The sequence below is a fragment of the Emydura macquarii genome, unplaced genomic scaffold, assembly GCF_026122565.2.
Source record: "Emydura macquarii macquarii isolate MOO-44397 ecotype Brisbane River unplaced genomic scaffold, CSIRO-AGI_Emac_v2 contig_1146, whole genome shotgun sequence".
Taxonomy (NCBI): Eukaryota; Metazoa; Chordata; order Testudines; family Chelidae; genus Emydura; species Emydura macquarii.
In genome coordinates, this window is record NW_027131283.1 from 6,782,223 (window position 1) to 6,796,592 (window position 14,370).

Sequence of the window (14,370 nt, forward strand, 5' to 3'; positions counted from 1 at the left end):
TGTGTATAGATAAGTTATTTGAGTGTGAAAGTAACCAGTCATGTATCTGATGAGACATCGGTGTCTGCAAAATACCATGACTGCACAATAATAGGGTAACTGAACGGACAAATTAGGCATATAATTGCACATTTTAAATGCGCAATTTTGAAATCTGTCCCTGTAACTTACTCAGGCTTCATCTACATTTAAACCGCTACAGTGTAGACACTCACTACAGTGACGGGAGGGGTTATCTCATCACTGTAGTTAATCCACTTTCCCGTCAACGTATCCTCAGTTTCACATCAAACAGAGGATGAACATATTGCAAGTTCATCTTCAGATGGTTAGCCAGCAATTTAGAGGAACACTACAGTGCACAAGTGTGACACATGCATTTGGCCCATGTCAAGAGTTAAGAAAACTACAGTCTCAGATAAATTTTGGTTGAGCCACTCCATCTAAAAACTAAGATGTTAAAGGTTAACACAGAAGAAGTTACTCATCCTGTGTAGTAACTATGTTTCTGAGATGTGTCCCCCTCTCGGCGCTCCATTTTAGGTGTGTCTGTCTCCCTGCACTGCTTATTGCAGAACTTTGGTAGCAGTGTCCGTTGTGCCCAAAGATACGTTATCCCTCCTCATGCTGGGCCAAAAGGCTGATCAGCACACACAGATTAACCATCCTCAGTTCCTTCTCTACCTGTAGAGTCATAACAAGAACTCCAAAGAAGAGGGGAGGAGGACAGGTGGTGGAGCACCCATAGGGACACATCTTGAAGAAACATCATTACTGCACAAAGTGAATAACTTCTTTGAGTAGTGTACCTATGGATACGCCACTTTAGGTGACTACCGGGCAGTACTCTCTAAGAAAGCTGAGATTTTGGAGTCGGATTAATCACCGTTGATAGTACCGTGGAGCAGAAGATGGCATGAGAGGTTGAATCCATAGTAATCATGTAGTGTTTTGCGAAGGTATGGACTGATACTCATGTTGCCATTCTACAGATCTCTGACAGGGATGTTTTTAAGGCAGGTGACAGATTAGGAGGAGATCTATCTCATAGAATGTATACGGATCAAGTTTGGAGGGGTCATATTACAGATCTGAAAGCACTCTCTGATGCTGTTCACGACCCACTTGGAAAGCCTTTGGGCTGATAGGGCCGATCCCTTTGCTCTTTCTGCAATAGAAAGGAATAGCATAGGGGACATCAAAGTAGAATGCCAGGGCTCTCCTGACATCTCACTTATGCAGAACTGCCTCCATATTGTCTCGGTGAGGCTCAGGGTAAAAGGTTGGAAGATAATGAACTGATTCATGTGGAATGATGAGGCAACTTTAGGAATAAAGTTTAGGGGAGGTCTAAGTGTGATCTTATCTGGGAAGAATAGCATATACGGGGGTTGTACTATCAGGGCTGCTATTTTCCCAATCCTTCCAGATGAGGTAATTGCAGTTAGGAGGATTGTTTTCATCGGTAGATGTGACAGCGAACAAGTGGCCATAGGTTTGAAAGGGGGTCTTGTAAGCCCTTTCAGCACCAGGTTTAAGTCCCACGAAGAGTGGGAAGATGAGGTTGCAGGAAGAGGTTTGTTATTCCCTTTAGAAACTTTTTAGTGGTTGTGTGCGATAGAATTGAGTGCCCTTCTACAGGTTGGTGAAATGCTATGATGGCTGCTAAATGGACTTTGAGGGAGTTTAAGTCCTTAAGCATTAGGGCGTACTTGAGAACATGAGGGAGAGATGCTGTGATTGGAGAGATTTGCCTGAATGAGCACCAAGCCTGAAACCTAGTCCATTTCTGCAGGTAAGTGCAGCGTATGGAGAACTTTCTGCTATGTAGCAGGACCTCCTGTACCTCTTTGGAGCATACTAATTAAAGCTGTTGGAACCACATAGGAGGTGGAGGGTCTCCAGATTAGAATGTACGGCGCATCCCTTGCCCTGGGAGAGGAGACACAACACAACCAGAAAGGAGATCAGTGGGCACATCGCCAGCTGCATCAGTTAAGGATACCAGGTATGTCTCAGCCACATGGGGGCAATCAGAATCACGTGAGCTCTGTCTCTCTATCTTTAACAGGACCTTTAGTAAGAGAGGAAATGGGGGAAAGGCATAAAGAAGGTCCTTGTCCCAGGGGAGGAGAAGAGCATCACCCAGAGAGTACTGGCCAATCCCTGCTCTGGAGCAGTATCATTCACATTTCCTGTTCTGGTGAGTGACAAACAGGTCTATGAATGGTGTTCCCCAACATGTGAACACTTCTTGGAGTACTGACGGGAGCATCTCTCATTTGTGGTTGTGTGGCAACTTGCAGCTTAGACTGTCCACTAGTGAATTCTGAGCTCCCAGGAGATAAGCTGCAGATAGGGTAACATTGTGAGCAAAGCACCAGTTCCACAGCTTCTTCACTTCTGAGCACAGGGAGGGTGATCTGGCTCCTCCTTGTCGATTGATATAATACATTCAGGCTAAGAGTCCTCGAGGACAACATATGTGAGACCCTGCTATGTATAGTAGGAAATACACATAGGCATCCCTGATCACCTGCAACTCGAGGAGATTGATATGTAGGTACGTCTCTGAAAGTGACCATTTTCCTTGTAATTTCAGGTCATTTAGATGCGTTCCCCCCATCCCATGAGAGATGCATCAGTTGTGAGGACTGCTCCTGGTGGCATCTGGAGGAAGGTAATCCCTTTGCCAATGTTGGCTGGGTTCCTCGACCAATTCAGGGAATCTATGACCCTGGAGGGCAGTGGCTTTGTAGGGAGTCTCTGTTTGACTTGTATACAGAGCTGAACCATATCTGGAGGCATTGCATGTGAAGCCTGGCATGAATTCTGGCATGCAGAATTACTGCGGTGCTGGCTGCCATGTGCCCCAATATTTGGAGGCAAACTCTGGCCAACATTTGCGGGCTGCATTGAGCTGTGTCTATGAACGATATCAAGAATAGGAACCTGTCTTAAGGAAAAAAGACTTTGACCTGGAGAGCATCCAGGTTGGCGCCAATGAATTCTAGACATTGGACCAGTGTAAGGGTTGACTTCTGGGAACTGATCTGAAGGCCTACCTCTGTGAACAAACGTATTGTGCGCTCGGTGGTTCAACGAGCCTCCTGTAGAGACCAGGCCCTGATGAGGCAGTCGTCCAAGGTAAGGGTAAATCATAATCCCTGGAGAACATAGATGAGTGGCTACTACCAAGAGAACTTTTGGGGCTGAAGACAGACCAAAGGGTCTGACTCTGTACTGGCAATGATTGTTTCCTAGGGTGAACCTTAGGAAGCGCTTGTGAGCTGGTAACATCGCAATGTGGAAATAGGCATCCTGTAGGTTGAGGGCTGAAAACCAGACTCCCTGTTCCAGTGAGAGAACCATCAAGGTGACCATCTTGAATTTCTGAGCTCTGAGGTCTAAAATGGGTCTCCAACCTCTCTTTCTTTTCAATATTAGGAATTATTGATAGTAGAATCCTTTGCCTTGTAGGTGTTGAGGTACTGGTTCTATGGCTCTTAGATGTAGAAGGCGGTGTGATGGGGCACGTGTCCCTCATTACCAGCAAAGGGTTAAGAAGGCCCTTTGAAAAGCAGCAAATAGGAAGGAGCTGCGTGGTGGCCAGTAGCGACAGAGCAGAGCAAGAACAGTACCTCCCAGGAGCTCAAAGGGAAAAGACTGGCAGTACCCTGGACAGACCAGTGGCCGGTTGCTGGGAATCAGTAGAGACAAAGGCCCTGAAGCAAGGGTGGAAAAGGTACTGGGGCTGCAGGGAAGTGGCCCAGGGAAAGCTATAGAGGAGTTGAGGGAGACACAGTGGAAGACTGCTGTACCTAGGGTCCTTGGGCCGGGATCTGGAGTAGTGGGCAGGCCCGGGTCCCTCCCAGACCCCCTGAATGCCACAGCACTGCTGGCAGGACTGCAGTGGCCACCATGGGAAGTGGTCTAGAATGGACTGCAGAATCCCTTGGAAGGGGGGGAGAGGGTGTGAGGAGCGCAGAGGGCTTAATCATGAGAGTGAGGATTGAGCGGAGACCAACACAAGACACCACAGAAAGAGGCATCTGCCTGGCTGAGGACTGAGTCCCCAGATAACCAGCAGGAAGCACCAAGACGGGAAGTCGCATCATGCTACAGGCGGTCTATATCCTGCCAACGCAGACTTTAATGAGAGGGGCCCCTGAAAAGGGATGGGAAAGGGTGATGTGATGGGGTAGGCAGGTGAAGTGGATGAAGTAACCAAAATTGATGATTTCCAGAACCTGTTTGTCTGTGGTTATGTGTTCCCAGGTACTGCGGAATGCTACCAGTCGATGGCCAAACAGGGTAGATGATAGTTGGGAGTGATCTTACGGTGCCTTGAACTGCCCATCCAAAGTGTTTTTGAGTAGGTGGTTGGGTAGAGGGATGGGCCCTCGAGGGCTTGCACCTAAAGAATTTATTTCTCTTTCTTTGTGGCTCAGTTGTGTTGAAGCATAATTTGGAATGAGTATGGTCTTGGTCTCTGATGGTATTAGCCACTAAACCATCTCTTTTGTCCTGGAGTGTAGATACCCAAGGACCTGAGAGTAGCCCTTGAATCCTTTAGGGAATGGAGCGAAGCGTCGGTTTTCTCTGCAAAGAGATTTACACCTTCGAAGGGAAGGTCCTTGACTGTTGTCTGAACCTCCTTTGGGAGCCCCGAAAGACAGATCCATGATGCTTGCCTCATCACCACTATTGTGGAGATGGTCCTGGTCACCATATCAGCTGTGTCAAGGACCAATTGTAGGGCTGTCTTTGCCACCAAAGGACTTGGTCCCAAGAGGCTTCTGGCAATTTCTCAATGAAATCACTGAGTCTATTAGAGTTGGTGTAGTTGTACTTGGCCAGTAATGCTTGGTAATTGGCAATTCTGAAATGCAGAGAGGCTGATGAGCGTGCCTTCCTCCCAAAAAGGTCTAGGTACTTCTAGTCCCTGTCATATGGCGTGTCTCTGGAATGGTGCTGCCGACCTCAGGAGTTAACTGCATCCACCATGATAGAACTGGGTGGCAGGGGGTCAAGAGGAACTCTGAGTTCCTGGCGGGGACATAGTATTTCTTTTGTCTACCCACTTGCAGGTCAAGGCTACTGAAGTCGGGGGTTGCCATATGATCTTGGTTGGGTCCAAGATGGCCTGATTGATGGGCAGTGCAATTTTTGAGGTAGCTGAGGCATGAAAGAATGTCTATTAGCTCGTGCTGTGTGTCTTGTACATCGTCCAGGGGTATACGGAAAGTGTCCGCTACCCTTTTTATCAGCTCCTGAAACTGCCTGAAGTCATCTGCTAAAGATGGTGGTGACAGCACCACTGCGTCGTCAGGGGATGAGGAAGATAGGGTCTTGGACACAGCCTCTTTCTCCATCTCACCTTCCTGCTCTTGGATGTTCTCGTCAGAAACTTGTGATGCAACAGCCAAGGGAGCACGTCCTGTGTCATGCTTGCTGCTCCTGAGGTTGTTACCAGTGCAGTGCCCAGGGATCCCAATAAGGTCATTGTGGCATAGGGCCTGGCAAAGGTGCCCATAGGTGCTGACGGTGCCATCTGGTGGTACATTCCCAGATCATGTTGGAAGAAGTACATAGAGCCCTCATCTGACTCTCTCAAATCCCTCACTTGAGAATGGCGGTGCGGGATGTGGCCAAGGGGAACTGTCCCTTGATCAGCTTCGGCACGGTTCGAGAACTCCAGTACCAGGGTGCAGAGAGTCATGGCGCTCTAGCAGCATCTAGTCTTCAGACTGAAGGTCGTGTGTCAATACCAACTGCCCCAGCATTGTCATTAGTGCTGGTAAGGATCTTGCCTGTGCCAAACCTCTCCAGAGTCAAATGAGCTGGTGTCATTTGTGATACCAAAACAGAGTTGTATACCAGGAATGTCTTAGGGCATTCGCCCTTGTCCTTTTGTACCATGACTTCAGTGCCCATGCCCAAATGGTCTGTGGGCTCATTAGTGGTACCTGATGGTCTATTGGAAGCCTGGGCACCGGACTGTCTCACTGTTGGTGGTGCCAAGGATACTGAGCAAGATGGAGATCACTTTTGGTTATCCCTGGATCACTAGTAGGGCTCCCGGCTCTGTTCCTCAACTTGTGAGAGAAGTCTTCTGAGAGTCTTTTTGACCCACTACCCTTCAATGTAGAGGGTTGCAGGGAAGACTCACACCCACCCAAGGGCTGTGGTCAGAGAGCCACCTCCATAAAGATGATCTTCTGGGAAAAAAATTTCTGTCTTTGCGGGATCTTGGTCTAGAGCTGTTGGCAGAGGGAGCACTTGCTTCAACTGTGAACCTTGCCTAGGCAACGAATGCACTGAGATTGCTTGTCTGTGATCGGGACCGCCTTGCTGCAAGTGTGACACTTCTTGAAGACCACAGAGCTGGGCATGTCCCCGGCAGGGGGGGAGCCCCCCTGGACAAGGGTAATGTAAAAAGTCTTTTCTTTCATTTTCTTTTTTTTTTTTTTTTTTAATTTGTGCACATCCAAAATAAAAAGGTAAAAAGACACAAACCAAATATCCTTATCCTGCTAGTTCAAGTATTGTGTGTCAACCTCTTGAAACAAAATTATAGAAGCTTATTGTTGGTATCATGGACACATTTTTTACTCTTAGCTTTATGTTTACTATGAAAGTATCAGGAAAGTTTTACTTCAAATAAGGCCTGTAAACCTGAAGAAAACACTGCTAAGGTACCAAAAGTGTAGAGAGATGTATTCAACACTGAGAGACAGGAGCTGGTTTTGGATGACGGCCTTTCCAGCCCTAACTTTTAAGATTATGTAGTTATCCATTTTAGCCCTGAAAATTTCCATAGTCAAGACCAACTTCCTGAAATAAGATTTAATATAAGGGTGGCTCAGAGACAGATTTCTGAACTTCCCTGGCACGGATATAATTTTGAGCACATGTGGAAGAGTGAGGGGTTGGAAAGCAGGCAGGCTTGGAAAGGATCCTATGTCATATCTGCACTTGATGGTGGCACCCATTGGTCACCCAGAAATATTTAAATAAAGTGTCCATTTGATATAGGACTTAATACTTACTCACAGAGCTGTGCTCCTGGGGACTATCACGAGGTGGAGATCTGCCCTGTGGTGATGACATGATCCTCTGGGTCTGCCTCAGGTTCCTGTGTGGGAGAAGAGATCCTGGCTTTCAGGGGAGATCTCCTCTTCAAAGTTGCGGACAATCTTAGGGTTCACGGCCTCACTACTGTTGCAACGCAGTACCTGATATGTCCACCTCTCGCCCCCACCTACCCACCTGGTGCATCAGTAAAACCTCGACCTGACCTTATTAGGCCATTAGCTCACTCCTGCTGAAACTGACCTTATTAGGCAATTTCCTTGCTCCTCCTGAAACTGACCAGGTGACTGGGAGCAGCTGGCTACATGACCAGTAGCACAGCCTCCCTAACGGTCGGCTCACCTCTCAGCCAAAGGTTTGCCCTGATTCAAATGTCTCCCCTCCAATCAGGAGTAACCTTGGCCACCTGAAGTGATTAGTTTAAAGCCAGGGCACGCCCCAGGCTCCAGAGAGAACTCACCATCTGCTAGACACACCAGCTGCCCTGTTTTTTTCCCTCTCCGGACTCCGAGCCTGAACGTGTAAGCCTGCTCTGTGTTGTTACTTAGCTTCAGGGGTGATGTTGCAACTTTCCCTCCTGGGACTGGTAAGATCCTAACCTTCTTTCTCTTTCAGTTTCTGTTTTAAATCTGCTCTGAAAGCAGAAGCTGCCCCCCCCCCCCCCCCATTGCTAACCTTCTCCCTCTTTCAGTTTCTGTTTTAAATCTGCTCTGAAAGCAGAAGCCGCCCCTCCCCCCATTGCTAACCCTCTCTCTCATTTAGTTTCTGTTTTAACTGCCCGTGTGACCCCCCCTTCTGTGCAGTTTGTTTTAAACCCCGTTTGCCCCTTTGCAGTTGACTGCCCGTTTGCCCCTTTGCAGTTGACTGCCCATGTTACCCCCCCCTTCTGTGCAGTTTCTGTTTTAACTGCCCGTTTGCCCCTTTGCAGTTGACTGCCCGTGTGACCCCCCCTTCTGTGCAGTTTCTGTTTTAAACCCCGTTTGCCCCCTTTGCAGTTGACTGCCCGTTTGCCCCCTTTGCAGTTGACTGCCCGTGTGACTCCCTCCATCCCTTCTGTGCCTTGTAATTAACTCATTGTCTGTGAAATCTCTGTGTGGGAGCATTCCCTCCTGTAGTTAATTGCTTCTGCCTCTGTGCTTTTCAGTTAAGTCTGTGTAACCCCTTTCTGTTTCCTACAAGCAACTAGTCCTGTAGTTAATTGCTTCTGCCTCTCTGTTTCCTACAAGCAACTAGTTGTCTGTGTAGCATAGTGGTAAGTGTCCCTGTCTACCATGTGGAAGACCAGGGTTTGTTTCCTGGTCAAGGAACCACTGTCTGGTTAATGTTAGTTTAGGTCTTTGTAGTTAGTTGCCTGTTTAATACTTTCTTATATCAGTTTATGTTTTGTGCTTTATTGTTTTTATGTCCTTTTATAACTAGTTAAGCCTATATTACTCCTGTGTTTATAATTAAACTCATTTATTTCCAATTGATTAATTATTGACTCTGGGGGATCTTTTACCTGTCGGAACAACTACCTCTGGTGCTATCCACAAGGAACTGAGCTTCAGTGGTGGCCTCTCAGGAAATATGCTCTCCAACTCCTTAAAGTAGGGAGGGGCAGTTGAAGTGCTGCCAGAGGTCCTGTTATGTCTCTTACTTTTGTAAGCCTGACAGAGCTCCTAGAGCCCAGAACAGTAGAAAGCATACGAGGAAACAGACAGGTCAGTCCTGGCATGAAAATGCTTGGTGGGATAGCAGTTCAAATATCAAGTCACTGTGAAATAAAAATGCACCATACAAACTTTACAGTGGACTAACTCATTCCATAATTAACGTAATCCACTTAATTCACAGGAAAGGATGGCATTGTGTGTACAATAGCTTTTTCTTTTTTAATAAAAAATAAGACCGTTCACAAAAACCTCCCTGTGCAGACAAGCCCTTAACGAAACTTTTCAAAGTAAGCCACATGCCTGACGTACTTCTCTTACGCAAGCAAACAGATCATTCACAAGCATAATGCAAGCGGCCTTTATAACCTCCGTGATGCCAATTAATTTGCTTTGTAAAACTTAATCTCTCTCACTAAGCAGGCTGTCTGATGTTGGTAAAGAGGTTTGGAAGCTTCTCTCCACCAGGAAGATTAAGATCAATATCTATACAATACTTATCTCTACCTGCCTAAAAAACAGGAGCTCTCATTTAGGCCAGTCATGTCTTGTCTTCAGTACTTCTTCCAGTACTGATAGTACCAAGAGCACCTAACAAATCAAAATATTGCTGCAAGTATGTTCAGCATTTGTATATGGATAGAATTACAACAGGACTTTTTAGGAGAGGCCCTAATAGCAGATCACAAATTCCCTTCCCTGCACCACTCAAGTGATTGGGAAGACACAGAAAAGACATTCAGAGCGGACTGGCAGAAAAGATTGCAGAAAAAAATCAAAATACATATGTTCATTTCATAGTGGAGTACTAAGTGAACAGAAGTTGTGCTGGATTTTTATATGTTTGATCTATAAAGAGATCAGCATTTACCAGTTGGATTTGTTTTTTAACCTAGAAAAAGAGGACATGTAAACAAATCCTTCCTGAACAGATTATGAATTTCATCTGAGGGAAGCTTCTGCTATTATTGAATGACTGCAAGCATCATATAGAAACATGAAAATATTTGACAGTATCATCAGTGCTTAATTTGTGCCAGGACTTGCCAACGCTGAGCCCTGGCACCTCCAGGCTTGTCATGACAGTTATGAAAGTAAAAAAAATTGCTTGAGCCCTGGCACTTCTTTCATTACAAATTACGCACTGAGTACCATGCAGTAGTAGGGTCAATTAAACTATCCACATAATATACTAAATACCCTGAAGGAAAACCCGGTTGTCCAACAATACTTAGCTATTAGCTATCACTTTTCATTAAAGTTCAGTGTTTAACAATGGAAAGCATATTTACCCTCATCTTGCATAAGGGAAATTGAGGCAGAGTGGTTTGCCTAAGGTTACATATTGAAAGTAGGACATTGAAAGAGCTGGGAATAGGATTCAAAAGACCTGGGTTCTATTCTGGCACCACATTCACTGGACCAAACTGCCTTGACAACCAAAGATTCAGTCCAGAAATCTTATTTACTCTCCATGAGCCAAGCTTAATCATGGTGCAATGACTGACCAGCACAGCTGAACTACTCAAAGTGAATGAGAATAACAACTATTTACGTTGGCACTGCAAGAGAAATCTAGCACTGGGTAAAATGAGCACATTTTTTCCTGATATTCTGAGAGACAACATCCTTCCTGGCCAAGCACCTAATGTGTGTCTACACAGCCCATGGAAGCAAGGCTCCCAGCCCAGGTCAACAAACTCTGGGCTAGCACTCTTTTTTTTTTTTTTTTTTTTTTTTTAAAATAAAAAATCCATGTGAAAACAGTGCTTTGAAGTTATGGCTAAGGCTGGAACTTGAGCTCTGAAGCCTAGTGAAGGTTCAGAGCCCAAGCTTCAACTTCAAAACACACCTATTTTTAGAGCGTTAGCACGAGCCCCACAAAGCCAAGTCTGCTAAGCCACACTGGGAGGCTTGCTGCTGTGAGCTATGTAGACACACCCCTATTCCATCTATCCCATTAGCGTGGAGGAGCAAGAGGGCTGGGCATCTACTCCACTTGCAGCCAGATGCTCCCAGACCTATGCATGGGTCTGAATTAAGGGAGCTTCCTGGCTTCCCATGTAGGGGTTTGGAGAACAAAGGGACTATATTAAACAAACTCCACCCCATTCCTGGCTCAATGCAGGGGTCTAGGGAAGTCATGAGGAATTTCTTCAGACACCACCCACTCCCATTACCAGTTTCCTGTTATCATGAACCATACAGCAGTCTGGGTCAGTAACAGGATCTCCCTCATCTTCCCACTCCACTTCCCCACTCATCAATGGGCTGAGAAGTAGAAACAAGAGCTCACCTAGACTGCCCTATGCAGGGATCTCAGAAAGAGAAGATATCCTCGTGGCCCCAAACTCAGAAAAAGCATCTGGTCTACTACTAAGTTATTTGTAAATACCCTCTTTCAGAGCCTAGGGAAAACCATGCATGTGAGCTTCCTCCAAAAGAGTTCACAGAGCAATTCAAATAATCACAAGCAATATAGTGCAACTGACTATATGCAAAGAACTACAAATGAACAAAGCAACACTAAAAAAAAACAATTTCTTTCAAATATATTAATGTTGGGTGTTTCTTGTAATGATAGTATGTAAAACATTCAGATGCTAACATGATTCAAGGCCATGTTGTCCCTTTATTTTATATTTAAACAGCAATATTTTAACAGAAGTATTCCAGTTGGATTGAAATTATTTCCTATCTGTTCCTTTATCATATTTGGCTTCTGACTAGTCAGTGTCAAAGCAGAAAGTAGTTCAGTTTGATGGTATTTTCCAGGTGACGTCAATTCTCAGCAAGAACAAGCACTCAAATTAAGTTTGTTTGCAATGAAAGTTTACACATTGGAAAAGGGCTTCTGAGTTTTCAGATTGCTGCACTACGCAAGATAGGTGGATCTGTCTTAGTGTCATGAGAAGTTCCAACATGCCTTCTCCAACCATACAAGATAAAAATTAAGATGTTGCAAATGAATAATTAAAACTAATTAGTAGGAATTTAAATTAAACATGGAAACTTCTTTAACAGACTGTCACAGACGAGAACATTAATGAAGCAAAAGAAAAACATTTTAAATAGCTTGGAGTTCATTAGTATTTGAAAGCGGTTCTTTATAAAGAATGGACTTCCATATCGTGTAGTACTATATCACTGGAGGTTATTAGGGAAAGAAAGAATAGAGGTTATTTCATGCCCTAAAATATGACTAATAGACCTTTTAGTTCTATTCTAGCTAAACTGCAGATGCTATTCCTATAAAATGTCAAACCATTTTTAATAAAGGGGTAAATAGCTCAGTGAAATTAATCTAAAAGCAGTAAGTTCCACAGGTAAACCGAATGTTTCATGAAGTATTTCCTTTTATCTTCATTGCCGAATGTAGCTGATGAAGGATTGGAGCCAAAACGCTGCTTGCTGATGGATATATAATGTTTTCCTTTAGTTTCACAGCCAACAAACCACAGTTTACAAAATGGAAGGAATAATCCAGTCCTAATCTCCCAGAAATCCTGTTCCAAAAAGCCATAAAGGCAACTTTTTCCTATGAGAATTATACATCTTTGTTGCAAAACTCATTACGGTTCATTGGGGAAGGGTGTCATGGCCTCCCACACATACCTATTATCCACAAAAGCCATTTAGTGGAATTTGCTCTGGAAGTTTATTAAAACCTACAGGCACTGCCACCAAATTCGCTTTTATTTTCATCTAAAACTAAAGGTTATTTCTCCAAGTTTTCCCTCTAAAATACTTACTGGCTTCTTTCAGGGACTGATAAGCTACTTATATTTTCCACCTCACTTCCCCAAATTACCGTTTCAAAGTAATTATTAAATAGAAAAAGAACAAAGTCACACGTTTGTTGAAATCTAACATTATGGGTTGATTTATAAGCATAAAAAATTAATCAGACCACCAAGCTTCAAAGGTAATTACCAAAATATTTTAAGAGAAAACACTTGTAGAATAAGTGAGAACAAACAAGTGGGCATTAGGAGAAAGTGAAATCACCCATAAACTAACTAAAATTTGCTGAGACCTTTATTGCACCTTCTTTCTTTAGGAGCTAGCAGTCTGCTACCCTGGTAGCCCTTTCATCTATCACCTAGTTTTAATCACACTAGTTTATTTATGGTCATGTGACTTCTGAATTTGGCTCTATTACATCCAAACACTTAGTGAACTGTTAACATTCTACCAAATAGTTTCTTGGCTTTTTAAAGGCCCATAGCAAAATCACCAAACAAGGTTTCAATTTTCAAACACTTCAGAAACTTTCACAGATTCATAAATTTTAAGGCCAGATAGGACTGTTGGATCATCTAGTCTAACCTCCTGTATATCACAAGCCAAAGAACTTCACTCAGTCATTCCTGTATTGTGCTCAATAACTTGTGTTTCAATAAAATATCATCCAGAAAGGTATCCCATCCTGATTTGAAGACTTCAAGAGACATCGAATCCACCACTTCCTTTGGTAGTTTGTTCCAATGGTTAATTATCCTCAGTGTTAAAATGCTGGGCCTTATTCCTAATCTGAATTTCTTTATTGAGGAAAATGAAAGCTAACTATTTCAATCTTACATATTTGGATCAGATTTTATTTATCTTATCATTAAAGACTGAAACAGATAAGTGTTAATATGATATCTGAAAATGATTCCTCATGCACCATCTTGGATTTATTATTTTGATTGCCAAAATGTTTTTTTGATAAGTGTATCAGCATGAGTTAGTCTATATGTAAAAGAGGTCACCTTGTCATATAATTACACACCACTGAAAACTTTTCAAGGGTAAGAGAAAACTTTCCTCTTCCCTCAATCTGTAAACCAAGATTCACTTTTACTTAGTTCAAACTGTAACAAAAAACTAGAACCAACTGAAGATAACCTAGGAAAATGTTTTTGAAATTGTATTTTATTTTGCAACTAAATAAATAAAATCTATGAATTCAAGAGAGAAGGGAGAAAAGCACAAACACTGAGAACTCGGAGATCTATGCTTTAGGCCCAGCTCTGCCACAGATTTCCTATCTGGCCTAGTTCATGCCACCTCAACATCTGTGCCACAATTTCTTCATCTGTAAAAAGTGGATAACTATTGCATAGGGTAGTGTTTCTAAAGTACTGTGAGATCCTTTGATGGGAGGATAACATCAATATTTACATGCCATTTGTGAAGGTTTCAGAAGAGTAAAAACAAACATGTTACTATGAAATTGACATGTTAAGAATAAAATCTTTCAGAGCCTGACCCCTGAGGTACTGCGTGACCTTAATTTTCATTGACAAAGGTTTACTTCAGTTTAGTTCTTAAGATCAGAAATTTGAGTCTTTGTGAAGTTTATTTATCATTATTTCAATTTTATTTCAGACTTATATTTTCAGTTCTAATACACTGACCTTATTAATCAAGATTTCAGTTGCTGAATAAGCTTCAGAGCAGAAAGCACACTTTTACAAATCTGGATTAATATTTTCTAACCATCTTAAATCTCAGATTCAGGAATAAACATGTTTGCCAACTAAAATTAAACAAGATTAGTATGGGAAAACCTATCTTGACTTTGTATTAAAAAGACAGGCATAACCACAGCTCTAATAACATCGACAAATATATGCCC

General features: G+C 43.4%; 1 protein-coding gene across 2 annotated transcripts in view; it reads right to left on the bottom strand.

Moving 5' to 3' along the window:
• The window catches only part of SESN1 (sestrin 1), a 120,935-nt gene that overhangs the window by 105,426 nt on the left and 1,139 nt on the right, over positions 1-14,370 (bottom strand). The window lies entirely within an intron of this gene.